The sequence below is a fragment of the Erpetoichthys calabaricus genome, chromosome 17 (genome assembly GCF_900747795.2).
Source record: "Erpetoichthys calabaricus chromosome 17, fErpCal1.3, whole genome shotgun sequence".
NCBI classification, from domain to species: Eukaryota; Metazoa; Chordata; class Cladistia; order Polypteriformes; family Polypteridae; genus Erpetoichthys; species Erpetoichthys calabaricus.
In genome coordinates, this window is record NC_041410.2 from 11,311,486 (window position 1) to 11,330,922 (window position 19,437).

The window sequence follows — 19,437 nt, forward strand, 5'->3', positions numbered from 1 at the left end:
GCCCGGGGATATTTAACCAGCAAACGAAGGGCTAATGCGTGGCAGGAAAGAAGAAGAGTGCTACCAGCCAGGTTGGCATGGTAAAAGAAGAAATTGGGAAAATAAGTAAAAGTGATCAAGTGAGGAATGAAGTGAAGAGGAAAATTAAGTGCATGTGTTTTGACAATGTGAAGTTACAAAAGAAATGTGGAAAATGATGGAAGACTAATGGACCGTTATTTAATGGTTATAAAATAAGTGAATTTTGAGATTATACGATGTGGAAAATCTGAAAAGGAGTTTGTCATGTCATTTTCAGACCAGGGTCCCGGGGATATGCTGGAGCCTATCCCAGCTAGCATAGAGCACAATGTAGGACATGGCGCCAGTCCATCGCAGGGCAAACACATACACATATACCAAATATACACAAGGTCATGTCGCCAGTTCACTCAACCAGGGAAACCAGGGCACCCAGCATCATAGATCCCCTGGGTAAAGAAACATACATAGGCATCAGAAACATCGTGGGCCCCTATATTCCTGGGGCCCCCAGGACAGTGCCCATACGTTAAGATGGCCCCGACAGCACCTGCCGGTAACCCACGCAGACACGGGGAGAACACGCGATGTGAACCCTGGTCTCCTTACTGCCACTGCGCCACCGTGGCGTTTTGAAAGGAAATGTCCCACTAAAAATACAAAGTAAGTGACGCTAAATACAGGTGCAGAAGCACTGTGGAGAAGGAAACAATTATTAGTTGCAAGAAGATCAAGTAATAATAAATAAATAAAACGATCTACAATCCTTCAAAGAACTATAATAGGAATGAACGCAAAGGATAACACGATACAAACTAATATCAGACATTAAACACCAAATAATAGAGAAATACATGAAATGCAAATTAAATTTAGTTCGGAATTAGGTTAAGAAACAAACAGAGGAAAAAAAAATAGAAGATAGCACATAACAAAATGTACGGACACTTACGTGTGGGGATATAAATGCTGATGTTACAATCACCTCTGATGATAAGGAACAATGGATGAAGGGGATGTGAGTAAAGAAACGCGTGATAAAGAAGAAGGAAGGGCAATTCGGGGAAGAGACGTGGGAAATAAAGGGTGATTTTTAGATGTGTGTCTAAGAGGAGGGAAAATTAAGCATGAAAATGGGAAAAAGTTTTGACTTTTGCTTTTTGTGTGATTAGTGCATTAAGGTGGTGCAGGGTGGTGTGAATTCCAAAAGCTGATAGGAACACAATAAAAAAAGGGGGAAATCAGTGAAATGAGTCCAACAGTAATGTGTTGTGGAAGAAAGAAAGAAAGAAAGAAAGAAAGAAAGAAAGAAAGAAAGAAAGAAAGAAAGAAAGAAAGAAAACGATTCGTTACAAAGTGCAATTTCTTTGAAGCGTGTCTCGCAAGGTTACGCCACAATATACATCGTACAATAAACATTGATCGATCAAGTGTTAATTGTGTGCGTGTACTGTACTCTATTGATAGCGGGGACCAGCGAAAGGGAGCGCGCGTGACAATGTGCGCGTGTCCGCCATGCACGCGACCCTGAACAGGATTAGGCTGAGTTTGAGAATGTTGAAGGACTCGCACGAACGCACATTATTAAATAGTTCCGGTACGTATCAATGTGCGTGTACAGTGGAGCGCGTCTCCACATCCCCAAACCTCTTGACAGGCTGGCTTTCAGTGCGTTAGTTACTACACATCTGTGCATAAAGCCAGCCCTTCATGTGTCCCAACAAGCCACAATATATGTTGTTATGGTGGTCACTACAATACAATTCGATCAATCAAGTGGTTATTTGTGTGCGCGCCTTAGTCTATGTCATCATGAATGCGAGTGTGTGGCAGTTAAGCCGGTGTCAAACTACGAGACTTTTAGTAGCAGGGTATGTCAGGTTCACCCACAGCAGTTGCTGCTCAGGTCACCGGATCCTGTCAATTTAAACGACTGAAAGTCGCCGGGCACGTCTAGAGAACGGGAGCGTGCGTGACTGTGTACGAGTGTCCGCAGACAGTTACGCGCCCCTGAATTGAATCAGACGAGTCTGAGAATTGTAAAAGTTACGTGAATCTTTGCTGGACTCGTACCGTCGCACATCATCAAGTCCCTTTGGAAGTGCAGTGTCCATGTGCGGATGCGTGTACAGCGGTGCGTTGCGTGCGTGCGCGGGCTTTGTTTCAATGCGTTAAGTCACTAAAAGCTCGCCACCTTCTGTGTGATCCTAGTGGGTATGCCGATCAAGTGTCCCTGCACCCCCAGAACACCAGGCGTAAGTGGATCGCCTGTTAGCCTATGCACGGAAGGACGTTATTACTTATCATTTCTGTTCTCCACTCTCACGTTCAGCCCCGGATAGCGACTAAACAACAAACAAAGAATCCCAACATCTGGATCCACTTTTGAGCCAGCAGAAGCGTAAAAGAAGAACTTTAACCCCTCCGGAAAAAAAGGCGGTTTCATAGAGTTAGAGTGACGAAGCTCCAGGGGGAGCGGCTGCAGTGCGCGAGAGTGCCGAGCGCTGGAGAAGGCGCAGTGGAGCCGGCTAGCTGACAACGAGGAAAGCCGCCGCTGCTACTGCTGCGCGCCAACTGCTCTTTGTTAAACTCGAACTTCGCACCGTGAGGATCGCCTGAACTCGCGCTCTCGTCTGTTTGGGGTTTTTATTTTGGATTTGGAGTGGAGTGGGTCACCAATTTCAGTTACCCTAACGCGTACGAGCAATTGAGGCTCCGCATCCTAGCAAGCCAGGATTTGTAACCGAAGGAGCGACAGGTCAAAGTCTGGAGCCGAGACGCTGCACCGAAAGGAGCGGAGAGTAAAGTTGGACGCCGTGGAAGCGGAGGCGACACATGAAAGTTCCTACCGCCGAGGGAAAAATGTGACGAGCTCGCTGTCTGGAGACCAGGGGTAAGTCCCGTTCTGTCACCTCGAAGAGCGCTCGCATGGTACGGCGTTAAGAGGCACTGCAAGTAGCGGTTAAGCTCGGCGTGGATCTGGTAGGCACTTGGCTTGTTTTAAGACCCCCGCTGGATTGTTTTGTGTGGCGTGTCAGCGGCTTTTATTGGATTTGCTTGAGAATGACTACGGCGCCCGAGCAGTGAGTCCTGGCGTGCACGTCTTCTTCGTAACATTAACCTAAGAATCTATTTTTGTATCGCCTTTCGCGCCTTTAAGAGAGAAATAGAGAAAATAATAAATAATAAATCAATCGAGACCTTAGCGACTGTTAACCGCCCTGTTACGTCTTGGAGTGATCTGTTGGCTGCATTTTGATTTGCGATTCACCGCGTAATTCAACCTCCGGTCCGCTTGTTTCAGAACCCTTAGCTTTGGTGACACAGACCGCTAATTACCCCTGACTGTTTTAATAGACCCCCCAAATGAGGGAATAACGGGTTCGGGGAAAATGAGAAGTTGGAGTTGGGAGTCTGTTACGTGCCACCCCATACCTTAGCGCAGCTGTTATCGGTTATCACAGCCTGTTGTGTCAGCTTGGATGTCAGGACTAGAGTTCGATCTCAGGTGGGGTGGGGGGGGGGGGGGGTTCTGTTGGGGACCTGAAGTATGGTGGCAACGTTTTACACACAGGCTATCAGCAACCCACGAGATCGCACTGCATTCAGCCAGTTAAAAGTAGGAACAAACAGACATGACAGCCACTAAGAGTGGCCATAGAGAAGGGAGATAAACCAGCAGTCGAGTGAAAGATGACCAAGTAGATGACATTTTGGAGTTAACTCAGGAAGGGACGACAAGTGAAGAGGCAGGCAAACACAGATGGGTCAGATTGAGAGGTTCAGCAAACATCAGCAAAGTAAACGGCTGTATATTAAAAAAAAAAATGAGGGTGCCAAGGTGGTTCTTAGGAGCGATGCCATAGGGCAGGGTTGGGCAGTGTCGGTCCTGGAGGGCCGCAGTGGCTGCAGGTTGTTGTTTCTTAATCAGAAGTCAATTATTGCTGATGACGCACTTATTACTTAAGTGACATTTTGATGCTTCATTTTAGTGGTCTCGCTTGTTAAGGTTCTCCACCCTTAGTTGCTTATTTCAGTCTTAAACTGCTGCTTCAGTGTTTTAATGGCTCCTTATTAGCAATAAGATGTAAATGATAAAGGATCCAGCAGTTTTCCAGCTTGCTTTTTTCCAATTTCATCTGCGTGTGTTCATCATGCACGGTTTGATTTAATAAAACACTTAATAGAAAAATGTGACAGACTGAAAATTATCCGTTTTAGGCTTCAAGTCATTTGCATGATATCCTTGGAAAGGAAAAACAATCTACGATATAAGAGCCTTACATTGCACAGACTAACAAGCCATAAAATTAAATAAGGTCTGAGATTGGCAAGGATTGGTTTCTAATTAAGCAGTTGGGTTGGAATGAAAACCTGCAGCCACTGCGGCCCCTCATGGGCTGACATTGCCCAGCTTTGCGGGGAATCATTTTTTGGCTCCCAAAAGACTCCTCCACAGGTTAGGTGCATTGTCGATTCTAAATTGTCCCTGGTGTGTGGGTGTGTGGGTGTGTGTGCCGTACGGTGGGCTGGCACCCTGCCCGGGGTTTGTTTCCTGCCTTGCGCCCTGTGTTGGCTGGGATTGGCTCCGGCAGACCCCCGTGACCCTGTAGTTGGGATATAGCAGGTTGGATAATGGATGGATGGAAGACTCATCCACATGAAGGTCACAGAAAGAGCCTTTCATTTTTTACTTAGATCCACAAAAGGCTCCATCCAGTAAATAAAGATGGTGACAGATGGGTGAAATACCAATGGGCTCCTGATTTGTAAAGGACTCCTCCTGCAGACAATCGCACGGCGGGCTGTGCTCATGTTTCTTACTCTGTTGGTGTCCTGCTAGGCAGCCTGCCATACATTCAAAATTTCAGGTTATTTTTTCTCACACATTAAGAAGTTTTTTAAAGCACAAAGCACCAACTTCACATGCAAAGAATGCCATGCAAGGAACCACACAACCCAGCAAAGAACCATTCAGTACAACTGAAGAAGCCGGCGCTTTAAAAGCGTCCATCTTCACCCTGCAACCTTCCTTGGAATAAAGTGGGCTAAGAAAATGAATGGTTTATGTCTGGATGGGCACAGTTTATTTGTTTTATATGTAAACCCACATATAAAAAGCAATGCGTAACATTTTAGAACGGGGATTTAAGGGCTTGCTAGGAAGTACCAAATGTTCACTTACTGTTTTGTAATACAAACTGAGCCATCGCTAAAGTCTTGTATAGTAGACATAAGTGACTAACTTGTGTTACTGTTGGTGTGTTGAAAGAGATATTAACAACAATAGCAACAACATGTATTTCTATGGCACATTTTCATACAAAGGATAGATAGATAGATAGATAGATAGATAGATAGATAGATAGATAGATAGATAGATAAAACTTGTCTCCAGGGGAAAATCTGTCTGTTTGCAATATCTCTCTCATGTCTGCATGTAGCAGTCAGGTGTTGTTACCGTGTTTGCCGTTATGGATGCAATGAGAAGTCAAGCAAAAATGACACCTTTGTGAAGAAGGGGCCTGAGTTGCCTCGAAAACTTGCCTAATGGAATCGGTTCAGTTAGCCAATAAAAGGTGTCATGGTGCTTGACGTCTCATTACAGAAGCTCTTTAAATAAATAAATACATAAGTAGGTCAGCCAGTCAGTCATTTTCAAACCTGCTTATTTCTGAATGGGTTTGCTGGGGGCAGTACAGGGTACATACACACACATGGGCCAATTTAGGATTTCCAACACACCCAACTTGCATTTCTTTGGATGGTAGGATTAAACAAACACAGATGTCGGGAAGGGGGGGGAGTGGTTCATGCAGACTCCACACACGGAGGACACAGAAAATGAACAACCCTGGTCTCCTTACAGTGAGGCAGCAGCGCTACCACTGTGCCACTGTGCCACCACACACATAGGTAGATAGATACCCACACACTTTGGACTGAACACACACCAGAATGAATAAAAGCAAGAAAATTAAAAAGACGGAATACTTCTGACTTCTGGCCATCAATAATGGCAAGATTCTGGCAAGCAATAAGATGCTGCAGATGTTCTACCAGACGGTTGTGGCGAGCGCCCTCTCCTACGTGGTGGTGTGCTGGGGAGGCAGCATAAAGAAGAGGGACGCCTCCCGCCTGGACAAACTGGTGAGGAAGGCAGGCTCTATTGTAGGCACGGAGCTGGACAGTTTGACATCCGTGACAGAGCGACGGGCGCTGAGCAGACTCCTGTCAATCATGGAGAATCCACTGCATAGGATCATCTCCAGACAGAGGAGCAGCTTCAGCGACAGACTGCTGTCACCGTCCTGCTCCACTGGCAGACTGAGGAGATCGTTCCTCCACCACACTATGCAACTCTTCAATTCCACCCGGGGGGGTAAACGTTAACATTATACAAAGTTATCATCTGTCTGTATTCCTTCATTGTTATCACTCTTTAATTTAATATTGTTCTTTATCAGTATGCTGCTGCTGGAGTATGTGAATTTCCCCTTGGGATTAATAAAGTATCTATCTATCTATCTATCTATCTATCTATCTATCTATCTATCTATCTATCTATCTATCTATCTATCTATCTATCTATCTATCTATCTATCTATCTATCTATCTATCTATCTATCACAGTGAGGCTTTATACAGGCGTATTGCTGTTGGTATAAAGGAGCCCCCCAGTCGTGTTTCTTGACACACTGAGGTTGTCAGCTCCAATCTCGCTACTGACACCAATGTGTGACCCCGAGTGAGTCATTTGACCTCTCTGTGCTCCAATTGGAAAATCAAAATGAAATAAGTGTACCATTAATGTTGTTAGTCACCTTGTAGAAAGCCGTCAGCCAAATAAGTAAATGTAAATATACTTCTGCTGAATAAGTTTATGGCTGAAAGTCCTCAGTGTCGGTGTGTCACATTGAGGATGGGCAGCGTTGTTTATAATGGCACTCAGTTTTGTTTCAATCCTCTCCTGCCCTTTTAATTAGCTTGCTGATTCGGTGGGCCTCTCTTGAAGTGATCCGTAACTCAAAGAGCTTTACCAGATGTCAAAGAAAAAAATTACAAGAGAGGAAAAACAGATTAGAAAGAGATGAACATAATGAATGAATGACTTCTCAAACATAATAGATGTAAATAAATCAATACACAATTACGTAACTTAGATACAGATATAATAGAAAGAGTAATATTCTTTGTATACAGAGTCATTTTTAAGTCTCTAATAGTGCTTCCCAAACTTGGTCCTGCGGGACCCCCTGTGGCTGCAGATTTTTGTTCCAACCAGCTTCTGTTTTTCATTGGGCTCTTAGCCTAATTAAGTGAGTTGTTATTAACCAGTTTCTGTGTTTTGGAGTCAATGTAGAAATTACAAACTTAGTAAGTTTGGTAGATTTTTATTAAAGTGTAGTAAGCAGCTATATGGGGAATACGTCATTATGTAAGTCATATTTTCAACCTCCTTTTCATTCTGCTTTTCCAGGTGTTCTTGTGATTTTAATTTTTGATTCTTTACTAATTAGCGGGTCTGACACTCAAGTCGTTGCTGCTTTCATCATCCCAGGTGTCTGCTATGCTGGTTGTTATTTGTCACTATTAGGGTTAAATGAAGGGAGCAAACTACACAGGAAAAGGGGAAAATAACAAAAGTGAGTTAAGCATTTATAACTTTAGAAAAAAACAAATATTTCTAAATGTCTTATCAATGTAAATGTGTTCTTCTGAATGAAGAGTAAAAAAGAGCAGCTAACTAAATGAGATCGGTTGTTATCGATTATTGTCACATATTGTGAAGCTGGTTGGAACAAAACCCTGCAGCCACAGAGGGTCCCAGGACTGAGTTTGGGAAGCACTGCTCTAAAATTAAATCTGATGCCATGGCCAGATGGCAGGTGAGGGCAGATGTAATTACAAAAAAAAAAAAAAGTCCAGGGGTGAGATGGTGGAGAAAAAAAAAACACAGCAAAATCTACAGGGGTTCCAAGGTCAAATCATTACCCATCCTGCACTGGGCATTCTGACATAAAAGTACGTTAGTAGTTCCTTATTGGCCTGCGCTCCTAGAAATAAAGGTGCTGAGTGGTTCTTCAGAGCGATGGCACAGGGCAGGAGTTCCCATCTTGTTTTGTTCAATTTACCCCTCGGTAACATTTCGAAAATTAATCCATTTCCCCCACCAGGGCTTTTTTCAGTCACACTTGCCCAGGCTGTTCAACAATTGAGGTTATACTTCTGCCATAATAAAGCGATCGACAAAGGAGTTTTCGTAACAATAATGGTAGCACTTAATAATGCTGTTTCACTTATTTAAAATCAACTAATGCTGAGCAGATGCCACTATACCAGAACAAAACATGCCGAATCGACGAGAGACATCTTACAACTTTGGATGATCTTTCTGCCGTTCTTGAAAGAAGAAGTCCCATGTCGTCTTTAGGGACTAATGGAGATCTTTGTGGCTAATTTCAGCTTTTTTTAAGCAAATGTACCCCCAGAGTAGGCAAAATTTATACCCTCGGTTTGGAACCCCTGCCATAGGGGAACCCATTTTTGCTTCCCGAAAGACTCATCCACATGAAGGTTCCAGAAAGAGCCTTTTATTTATTGATCAGGCTCCATATGGGGAGTTACCACGAATAGATGGTAGCAGATTTATGAAACAACAATAAGCCGTGATTTTAGAAGGACTGCAACACGGCCTAAGCGCAGGTTTTCTTAAATACGAAAAACCAACATCATATGCAGAGAACCCGTCCCAGAATGGAATGGTGCGTTGTGTAACAGTGGAACCACACAAACCAATAAAGAACCATAAAATGCCATTAGAGAACCAGGACTTTTGAGAGTGTGGGAAATCTGATCTAGAGGGGGAGGGGTCTCGTCGACAGTTACAACTTCACGTTAAGACCAAAGTGTGAGTCTTGTTACGCAGGGGTAGCCATCTTGTGCATTTGCTGTTTGCTACCCCTTTCTATTGTGTTGTCTTTGGAAAGTTTGAAGATCATACCAAGCATATGTGAAGGTCCTTGGAAGTGACTAATAAATATACCATAGATGGCCTCTACATTAGTGCATTGTCATTGTTGCTTTTGTCTCTTGTTTTCACTGTAAAAGGCGTTAGCTAAAGTTTCATTACTTAGCAGTAAGACGTCACTGATAAATGTGCTGTAGGTCGCCTCCATCTTATTGCGTTGTCATTGTTGCCTTTAAGTCTTATTATGAACAAATAAAGGCGTTTGCTAAAGTTTCAATACGTAGCAATGAGAAGTCACTGATAAATGTGCTGTAGGTCGCCTCCATCTTATTGCGTTGTCATTGCTGCCTTTACGTCTTATTATGAATAAATAGAGGCGTTCGCTAAAGTTTCATTACTTAGCAGTAAGACTTCACTGATAAATGTGCTGTAGGTCGCCTCCATCTTATTGTGTTGTCATTGTTATGAACTAGCAAAATACCGGTGCTTTGCAGCGGAGTAGTAGTGTGTTAAAGAAGTTATGAAAAAGAAAAGGAAACGTTTTAAAAATGACGTAACTTGACAGTGAATTTGATGATTGTAAAGAGTTTAATTTATGATTGTAAATGTTGTGTATGAGAAATGCACATTTTTAGGATGTCAGGATCTCTTTGTGAACGACGTTTGCAGTTCTGCCCTCGGGTTGTAAAATGACCAAGCTGCTGGTCTGCTCACTCTTGAGCATGCAGCGTACAGTTGGCCGTGTGAGAAGCAACCACGTGGTAGGTGCGCGGACAACAGCCGTGCGAAAAAAGGAAAGGGGGTCCGGGGGTAGCCCTTGTGCGTCTCTGCCATGAAATAAATCATCTGTTAATGGAAATTAGGAATGAAACCGCCAAAAGGAGAGATCAGTTCCAAAAGTTCCTTACGGCATAATGGTGAGAACCGCCAAAAAGAAGACGTTATTTTCGAAAGTTCGTTACGGGGCAACGGCGCGAAATGAAACATACTTAACGTTTGTAAGTACAGTGTAAAAGATGAGCATGGGACATTTGGGCTTCTTACGTATTTTGGAAGTCACAGAAATAGTGAGGAGGGGTTTCCCCTATCTATATATTCAGTTTAGGGGGTACACCCGTTTTCCCCCTCTTGGGTGTTGCAATAGGACATCTTATTGTGTTGTCATTGCTGCCTTTATGTCTTTTTATAAATATATATAAATAAAGGCGTTTGTTAAAAGTTTCATTACTTAGCAGTTAGCAGGGGATGCATGGGCTGCTGGCACACCGTTGTCGTGTGTTATTAACACCTAACGAGTGTTTGTCAAGGTCTTGTTAGGTAATAATAACCAAGTGGCAGATGCACCTAAGCAGCTGAAGGTCTGACTTGTCAGTCAGTTTAATGGCAAGCGAAGCCTTAGATGAGGTCTTTCTACACAGCCACGTCTGACTATCACATCACGAGTTGCTTTTTCTATTTTAATGTCAGTGCGCTTTGTAAGTTGTCTTAAGGCCTCACCGGTCATTTGTTGCGGTCTTGTTACATTTAAATAATCAGCCAATGCACGTGCCGTTGGCACTGCGTTCTAATGTGTTGTCATGGTTGCTTCGTCTTATGAACACCAAACAACACCTCAGTGGAGTTCTTGTTGCACAGCAGTCATTAACGATTAACAATGTGGCTCCCAAATCCGTACTCACCCCTACTTTCTCTGCTGTTCTTTTTCCGGTTTTCTGTGGTGGTGATCTGCACCCCCACCACCTGATCAGGGCACCGTGCTGCCCCTACATTGATGGATTAAAGGCCAGAAGTCCACATGAGCATCATCATCAACTTCTCCCATGTGAACCCTGAATACAATTGAGATCATTGATGAAAGGTAGAATGCCCAGAGGGGTCCTGGTGGTCTCGTGGCCTTGGAACCCCTGCAGATTTTGTTTTTTTTTTTTTCTCCAGCCCTCTGGAGTTTTTTCTTTTTTGTTTTTTTTTCTGTCCTCCCTGGCCATCAGACCTTACTTTTATTCTACGTTAATTAGTATTACTTAATTTTATTTTTTTGAATTTTGTCTTTGTTCTCTTTCTTCATCCTGTAAAGCACTTTGAGCTCCATCATTTGTATGAAAATGTGCTCTAGAAATAAATGTTGATTAGAGGCACCGCATGTAGTCCCTAATGTCCCCCGTGTCTCATCTTGTTAGGCCCCAACAACGTATCTGTCACCATCTTGTTATTTCAAAGTAAACGACTTAATACATTCAGCATGAGCCCCCCGTTCTAAAGTGTTGTCACCCGCGTGTTACATTATTAACACCAAACAGCACCTTTGTTAGCATCTTGTCACAAAGTGACTAACGGATGTGTCTAAGTAGTCCCTTATTTTACCAAACAAGTGATTCATTGCTATTTCCAGTAAATTTCAATATATGCAAAAGTCACAATGATAAGACCACCGTTGTAAGTATTGTGTGCCAGTGTCATGACCAGTAAGTCTTACGCTGCATTTTTGGTGTGCAGTTTAATGTCCGTTATAAAGAAGGTTTTCACAATGTCATATTAGATAAATGATAAGCGCCACTTCCCCGTCTCTTCCAACTTCCCCGATTCGTAAAGGGCAGTTGACCCCGTTTTGCAATCGACTTACTTTTTTGGTGTTATTTTTGCATTTTCAGTGACTCTGCTTCATTGTATTGCGGAGGTGTTTCCACGAGAGGCTTGGTGTAATAATAATAATAATGATTCATTACATTTATAGAGTGCTTTTTCTCACTACTTAAAGTGCTTTACATAGTGAGTGGGGGGCCACTTCAACCCCCACTGATGTGCAGCACCCACCCGGATGATGTGATGGCAGCCATTTTGTAGGCACCAGTCCGCTCTCCACACATGAGCTGTTAGGTGGTGGAGTGGTGAGAGAGACAGCCAATCAGAGACAGGGGATGTATTAGGGGCTAGCCGTATAGTGGGCAATTTAGCCAGGACATCACGATACCCCCTGCTCTTCACGAAGGATGCCCAGGGATCTTTTATGGGCACAGAGTGTCAGGACCTCGGTTTTACGGCTCATCTGAAGGAGGGCGGCATTTTTACAGCACTGTGTCCCCGTTGCTGCACTGGGGCATTGGGGTCCACATTTTGACCATAAGCTAACCGAATTGTCCGAGTTGTGACATAAAGCGGTGAACCTTTCACCTTAGTCAGTTGTTGAGAACAAAAAAAAATATATCCTGGTCGCCCCAAAATGACATTTTTGTGGTTGAAATGCATTTGGAGTAAAGTCATACGTGTTCAGTACGTTTGTTTTGCTCTTTATTTCCACGAGAAAAAGCCGCATATCTTTAATGGGTTTTTATTTTATTCAGCTTAAGTAACATATCAACAGCAATCTCACATTTTTCCCAAATAGTCGGATCGGAAACTCATTGAAGTGGGACGTGAGAGTCGGAGCTGCAAATAGTCAGAGAGCACGTGAAGGCAGCATTAAACCTTGGCTAACACTGGCGTCTAACACCTTTAGAGGTTTGGGCTCAAATCCTATAATAATTCTTTACATTTAAATGGCGCCTTTCTCACTATTCAAAGCACTTTATGTTGCAAGGGGGAAGCCAGTTCAACCCCCACCAATGTGTTAGCATCCATGTGAATGATGCGATGGCAGCCATTTTTGTGCCCGTATGCCCACCACACATGAGCTGTTAGGTGGTGAAGGGGTGAGAGAGAGAGAATTAGAGACGGGGATGATTTGGGGGCGAGAATGACAAGGCCATGGTGGGCAATTTAGCCTGGACATTGGGAAACGCCCAACTCTTTACGAAGGATGCCTGGAGATCTTTTATGACCACAGAGTGGTCCTTACATCACTATCTTTCCAGTGTCCACATCACTGTTAAGCGCCCCCTGCTGGCCTCACCAGCACCTCTTCTGGCAGCACCCCAGGCATTTCCTGGTTGGTCTCCCATCCAAGTACTGGCCGGGCATGAACCTGTTTAGCTGCAGGTGGGTGACCTCTTCTGAAGTGCAGGTGGTGTGGCTGCTGGGAGTGGTGTGCCCTTCAGCCATCTGTCCATTTGTGTATTGAACTCCCCCATTTCAGTCCAAGGGATATTCAGACAGATAGAGAGTACCCCTGCATCTAAAACTAAACTCAGGTGTATATTTTACAAATATGTAATAAACTTTCTGTAATTTAATACGAATTGAACCAGAACGACCCTCTGGACCAGTGTGCGTTTGTCGCTCTGAGTCGTGAATCACAAGGATCGCAAAGGCTCCCATAATGCTTTGTGAGGGGTTGCCATGAGCAGAGGAGGAAGCTGCAAACGAGCCCCTGGTAGAGATTCTCCTTGGGCAGGGGTGTCCAACTCCCGTCTTGGTGGGCCGCAGTGGCTGCAGGAGAACTATTCTATTATTGTGACGCAAATCGTATTATCGCATGCGTGTTATGACTCTCAGTGGAAGACAGTGGGGGCGGTGGCATCACGATAATAGAAAAGTACCGCTGCAGGTTTTCATTCTAACCCTTTCCATAATTAGTGACCTGTTTTTGCTAATTGTTTTGAATTCATTTTATTTGACTTGCTTTTGAAGACTCAGACCCCTTAATTGTTTCATTTTCCTTAATTAGCAGCCAAATAATAATGAGATACAAAATGAGCCAAAACAGGACCAGCAAACTGTGACCATCATACAGTATCTGAAAATAATCCGCGAGCTGTTTTCGCTGCTAATGAACTCCTTTTCCCTTCATTGTAATAGCCCTGTTTTTAAGGATTCAGTCCTTTGAATTGATTTGTTTCTTCATTTAATGGCAGCCAAACAGAAATGAGATGTGAAACGAGGCAACAGAGGAACATCAAACTCCAGTCAATTTCACTCCAACCAGTTTCTTAATGAGAAGCCAGTTCTTGCTGTTAATTAAAGCCGTTATTGAATATCGTGACTTGTTGCTGCTCTCATTCTGCCACAGCTGACTGTTGATTTTCTATTTTTTCGAAGACCACCGTCAAGATGTTTTGGTGTCCTGAGCAGACCAACGTGACCGAGACCGTCATCTTTCTTTATTTTCAGGTGAGCTGGTCACGTGGCGGGTTGTTTTGTGTTTTGCTGCTCATTAAGGATAAAGAAATGACTAAGGGGTCTGAGTCATGTCAATTTAAAAGAAGGCGACACAAGTTAATCAGCAGCACAAACAGCTCACTAATTAAGAAGATGGTTAGAATGAAAACCTACAGCCACTGCGGCCCACCAGGACCGGAGTTGGACACCCCTGTCCTAGGGGGAGTCAAACAAGACGACTGGGGATGGATTATTAAGGTGAAATTGAATCGCCTGAGGAAAAAAAGATAAAAGCTTTAAGAGCCACTGCAGTCAACCTATAAACATAGATGTATGTGAGGTGGTATTGATTGTATCCCTGATTGATTTGTGTCACATTCATTGAAATGTGATTTCTCTCTATTATATAAAAAATCCTGGGATGAGATGTGACTTTTTCAGAGAGATACTTTCACATCCCGCAAGACGAGACGTTGTGCCAAGAGATTTAAACACGCCCGGGGCCGGAAATAAAAGACAAAGAAGAACGTCGTAAAGAATTCAAAAAACGTTGGAGCAATACACTTGCACAGGAGGTTAGAGATAATGTAAGTAATAAAATTCAAAAGTGTCAAAAAGCTGATAGTGAAGATCCACATTAGCGCAAACAAATGGAAATTATTAATCGGTGAAATTACGGAACAGCGAAAAGAGATTGAATATATTGTTCGGATTTAAACTTTAAGTCGGAGACCTGTAGATGGTCTAATTCGTGTTGCTCACAATGAAGAGTCGTATCTGCGAGAATGAAAAGATTACATACGAGAGCGGCAGTGACGTGAAGTGTCTGGTGTGTAGCGCAGGCCAGGGGGTTGGCGAGCGAAGCGATCAGGGGGAGAAGCCCTCTAGTTTTTAAAATAAATAAGTAAATAAGTATTCAAATTTGTGCAAGTCTGCAGTATACAGACATGCTGTGAATCCCGTTTCCGTTGAGAGAAATAAAACCAGTGGGTCAATGAAGGCATTAGCGAGGCGCAGCAGTTTACTTTAGACATGTCAGACCGATAAACGTTACGCCTATAAAGTTACCAAGTGTCTGTGCACTCATCCGGGGTCACGTTTTAAGCGATCCCGAGTCAGCTGTGGTTTGATTGATCCCTCGAAAATCTTTAAAGCAAACAGCTTTGCTGCTCTCGGCCCACCGTTATCAGCCTCACCAAACAGAGAATCGCAGCGTGAACCTCGGCACAAGACGTTCTGTCCGAAGGGGACTGAGGTGCCACACTCATTTGACAGGAATGCGTTTATTTTTAAAAGTAGACAGTTGGGAACTTGAGACGTCATTGAAGGAAGCGCTCTGGTGTCACTTACATGTGGTTGTGCGTACCTTTGTTTAGTGGCCCCGCCATAGTCTTTATAGGATGTAGCGGCTGCCACCTAGTCAGCTGTTCTTTCCAGCTGTGACCACAGACATAACCAATCGTTCAGGTTTACGCCTACGAGGCTTCATTTTTCAAAGACTCTGTCATCTAAATGCACATAGTGGTGTTGAAACAAAGTAACCAATTAGTGTTTTTGTACAACTTTTAATTGTGAAAGAATCCGCCGTCCTCGTATATGTTACAACTTCCTCGATCAAGGCCTTCTTGGGCTTTCATTTCCAAGTGGTAGGCTGCAGGACAGCAGATTCCTCGGACTCTCCTGTGGCTCTTTACGGTCAGTTAGTGTGCCGGTGAAGTTAAGGAGCTGAGCTTTAAACGTCAGGGTGGCCAGTTCAATTCCTAACCCCTGCTTGACTGTGTGACGTCTGGGTGGGGTGTCCATGTTACCCCAATGTCTCTCTAGCTTTTACTGCCACATGCACATTTGGTAGCTGTAAACTGTTGGAGTGTGTGTAAGAGGGCCCTGTGATGAAGGGCAGCTGGGATAAGTTCTGGACCCCAATGACCCTAAAATGTATTTAAGCAGGTTTTAGAATGTTATTCTTGAGGGTTAAGGTCATGTTACATTTAACACACATTTAATTCTGATTATTTTTTTATGTTTAGCTCATTACTGTTAATAGCAGTGCAGTTCAGGATCACGATAAGCTGTCCAAAGGAGACTTAGGGCACATTGTTATGTACTGTACACGTCGGGCATGCAGGCCGAGTCTTTTTCTCTATTGTATTGCAAGAAGTGGGTCAGGGGGAGTGGGGGGGGGGGGGGGTGTTTGGGTGTGACATATGGAGTGAATCCGAAAATCCATATGGAAAGCCGCACCTTCTTATTGATTGCTGGAGTACTCCTTTTCTTTGTGTGTGTGTTTTTCCTCTCCCTTTTCTGTGCTTGCCCAGCACTGTTTGTTGCCTGTTGGCATAGACTCTGACCCCCCTCACAGCCTTGAATTGGAGTGGGCACACTTGAGAATGAGATGAGATAAGAGCAGTTTGCCATTTCTACGTATGAGGGTCAGTCTTGTCCTTTGTGATAAAGGAGACAGTCAGGAGTACAGAGTGTACTCTGCCTCATAATATTTGTAATCTTTACACACGTTTCCATTCTGTTCCATTTTCTAAACCTGCACTCTGCTCCGTTGGCCCCATGAGCAAAGCCCTTAACCTGCAATTGCTTTGTCCTGGGTGTGTTGCTAATCTGTATGTAGGCCCTCCAACCTGCAGGGAAAAACCTGAGGCTTGATGGCAGAATTGGCACTCCAGCCACCATAAAAAACCTCCCACTGTTCCACTCCATCTGAACTAGCGTGGTGCTGAGGTGTCACCCGTTGCATGGCTGCACTCGGGTCCTAATCTGGGATTCTGAGTTGGTTTGTCATATGGTGGGTGCGGCGATGCGCAGTATCAGCGTGTGCTCCTAACCTATTATCTTGAGCAGGGTTGAAGGGAAGCTGGAGCACATCCCAGCGAGCATAGGGAGCAAGGCAGGACCAGTCACTGAGAAAAGGGTGCCAGTCCATTGCAGGGTGAACACCCACAGACACAGACACATACAAGGCGATTTAGCACCATCGAGCCACCTAACCTGCCTGTCTTTGAACCTTGGGAGGAAACGCACACAGAAATGGGGACAACATGCACAGTCCGCTCAGGGAAGATACGGGACAGGAACCTCGGGCCTCTTGGTTTTGAGGCAGCAACGCTACCACTGCACCAGCATTTACACATTGTGGTTGGGCAGTGGAACTACAGTATCAAACTGAAAGGGTTTTTGGGACACCAACTGGGTCGCCCCTTTTATTTGTCACCAAACAAGCGTAAAGCTTTCAGAAACAGAAAGAAAAACGTGTGCACTCACACTACTCCCCATTCTGGGGTTTCTCGTAAACTAGAAACGAGAAGGATTGCGGTCTCGTGTCTCGTCTTGTGGCTTCCTCTGGCCTGGAAAGATGCCGCTTCCTGGGACGCCCGGCTTTTATGACAGTCAGGACAGAAGGGGCAGAGTTAGTTGGCCTCACTGGGCGGCTTCTCTGTACTGTGAGGGATGAATAAAGAGAAGATAAAGTTAGTGGTGGCTCCCCCTCTTGTCTCGGTGGGTTATTGCATACCTGTACTGAGCCTCTGATGGAGTCCTCTGACGCACATGGGAGACAACATATTATCATTTATTAACTTTTATAGTATTTGGTCTCACAGTTGACCTTAGGTTGTTGTGTCTCTGATGTTTGTTAGTCATTATGAGTCAGGAGTGTTATGAGTAATGAGTAAAAAGTGCAAAGTAGTTGTTTCTGTACTGATTTACTGATCTTAATAAACAAGTTATATTTAATTTTATAGTGAGAAAGTCATACATTCTGAAACCTGTTTATTCCAATTCACTGTCTCGGTGGTGCCAGAGCCTACCCTGGCAGCAGTGGCTTCAAGGTTGGAAACAAATCCCGGATGATGTTCAAGTCCATCACAAAGCCACGGGAAACTGTGTTCTGAAGTTAATCGCTTTCTATAAATTTAAAACAGTATCTTGCCCGCACTGGCGCTTTACATTTGTTGTCTACGGGGTACAGCGGAAAAGCTTAAAAACTTAATAAATACATCCATTTTTTCAAGCCAAGACAGCTGTGGAGTATTGATCCACACCTTGCGATTACACATTGTAAAATACTTTAGTCATTTTTGAACAAAAAAAAAAATAATAATAATATTATGAGATTCAGACATTTCCAAAGAAGACCAGCCGTGCACGATGGCTCACCACTTACGCTGCATTCCAGTTGAAGTAGGAAGTCAGAATTTCCAAGTTACTAGTTGGATGCCCCCTTTCCAACTTGGAAACTCAGGGCTGATCTGTCAAGTCCGAGTTTGTCTGACTTCAGATCATGATGTCCATCCAAAATGGCGACTTACCCCAAAACCTTTAGTGAAAGCTGTAGTTTTATACTGTTTGTTAGCCCTTCTGCTTATTTGTGTCTCATTAAATCAGTCATACACACAGTAAGTCCAACTCCCTTCCGTCGGCATGTCGTTCCAGTGTTTGGGTACGTAAAATACCGCGTAATGCTATTTATTCCGATGGAGTAAGCACAACAAAGGTTTTCCTAAAGGCGCCCATATTGGTTTTTACGAATGTTTTACTGGAATGCGGTCAACTCGGTTGTGAGGATATTCCCAGCTCCATCTTCCGAGGTAAATGGAGAACAACAAAAGTCTTGCTGTGTAACAACCTTTCACCTCCCAGGGTGTGGCGTCCTCCTGACAGGCCAAATCACAGTAAGCTTTTTACGCCACAAAGTTAGTTTGTTTCGATTTACTTCCATTTTTATGTGAGAATTTGCACCGGCGAATAGAAGACATATCCTTACCACAAGAAAAATAATACCAGGAATGGGCGATTAAAATTATTCTTTCCAGACTCCTTTTTTGTTGTCACAAACGTGCGTCGGACACACAGACAGTGCGGATCAACACTCGACAACTGTTTTGGCTTGACAAATGGATGTATTTGGTAAGTTTTGAAGCTTTTCTTTCATTACCCATAACCCTCCATTGTAAGGCAGCAGAGCGGGTAAGATATTCTTTTTAAATATATAGAAAGCGTTTAACGTTAGAACAGTTTTAGATGGCAATTACATACTGTATATACCATGTTTGTGGAAAAATAAATTTGACTTGGAAAGTATTGAACATGTCTTTAAATTCTAGGACTATGGGGAGCTGGAGTCTATCTGAGTAGCATCAGATGAATCAGGCCCTGGGTGAGGCAAACTCACTTTCATGTACAGAGCTGATTTAGAGTTTATAACAGTCTAATTTGCAAATATTTGGGATACGTAAGTGGAAAAAGCGCACAGACACAGTGGTGTGCTCACTTAACTGATCTATGGTGGCCAGGTCAGGTTGCCAAGCCAGCTTACTGGAGCTGTCAGGCCAAATGCTGTCGTAGTCATTGATTTATACACCATGTTCACAAACTTTCTCTGTTGAGTAACCTTTACTGTGCAG

At 43.7% G+C, this 19,437-nt stretch overlaps 1 protein-coding gene across 1 annotated transcript in view; it reads left to right on the forward strand.

The window, feature by feature from the left end:
• Positions 1 to 2,541: 2,541 nt before the first annotated feature.
• Positions 2,542 to 19,437, forward strand: part of s1pr2 (sphingosine-1-phosphate receptor 2) — a 198,794-nt gene continuing 181,898 nt past the window's right edge. Inside the window, exon 1 of the mRNA XM_028822721.2 lies at positions 2,542 to 2,914. The gene's annotated coding sequence lies outside the window, so the exon portion shown is untranslated. The remainder of the gene's footprint in view (positions 2,915 to 19,437) is intronic.